Source organism: Adiantum capillus-veneris, chromosome 30 (assembly GCF_014529385.1).
Source record: "Adiantum capillus-veneris isolate H3 chromosome 30, ASM1452938v2, whole genome shotgun sequence".
NCBI classification, from domain to species: Eukaryota; Viridiplantae; Streptophyta; class Polypodiopsida; order Polypodiales; family Pteridaceae; genus Adiantum; species Adiantum capillus-veneris.
The window spans coordinates 75,955,226-75,956,051 of NC_140960.1; positions in this window are offsets into that span (position 1 = coordinate 75,955,226).

Sequence of the window (826 nt, forward strand, 5' to 3'; positions counted from 1 at the left end):
TGTGTGTGTGTGTGTGTGTGGGGGAGAGAGAGAGAGAGAGAGAGAGAGAGAGAGAGAGAGAGAGAGAGATTCCTCCTTTTGGTCTACCTTGATCTAGCAATGCTACCAACCTTGATTATAGAGATTAGATAAGTTAGCATGGTGTGAAGAAATGAAAGCTAAGAGAAATTAATGTAATACTAGAACTTTTTTTTCAATAAATGGAGTGGGTTCTAGAATTGGTTTCAATGATAGGAACGCAATTGGATTTAATATCTCTGCTCCACTCTCTTACTTGCTTCTATCCTTGCACGTATGTATGGATGTATGTACACACACACACACACACACATATATATGTGTGTGTGTGTGTGTTTGAAGAGAAGATTTGTCATATAGGTCTTGAGGCATCTTGATATGTTCCAATTACGTCTATATGTACACATATAGCGCGCGCGCACACACACACACACACACACACACACACACACACATATGCTTGAAGGAAAGATTTGTCACATAGGTCTTGAGACATCTTGCTATTGTTCCAATACAGTAACTATGACATTTAAAGTTTCTATGCTCCCTCGTCACCCCCCCCCCCCCCCCCCCCCCCGCCCTCGCTCCCGAAACCCTCTAGTTGAAGTGACGATGCCAGGTGGACATTTAAGAAGGAGAAGCGAACTCCTTTTTCTCATTTTTTTGAAAAGAAAAGTATAGATAGCTATGATTGGTCTACCTCTCTCTCTCTCTCTCTCTCTCTCTCTCTCTCTCTCTCTCTCTCTCTATACCATCGGCTAGATCTTATTAGATGTTCCTACAAAATTTCAAATTCTCCTTTTATCAA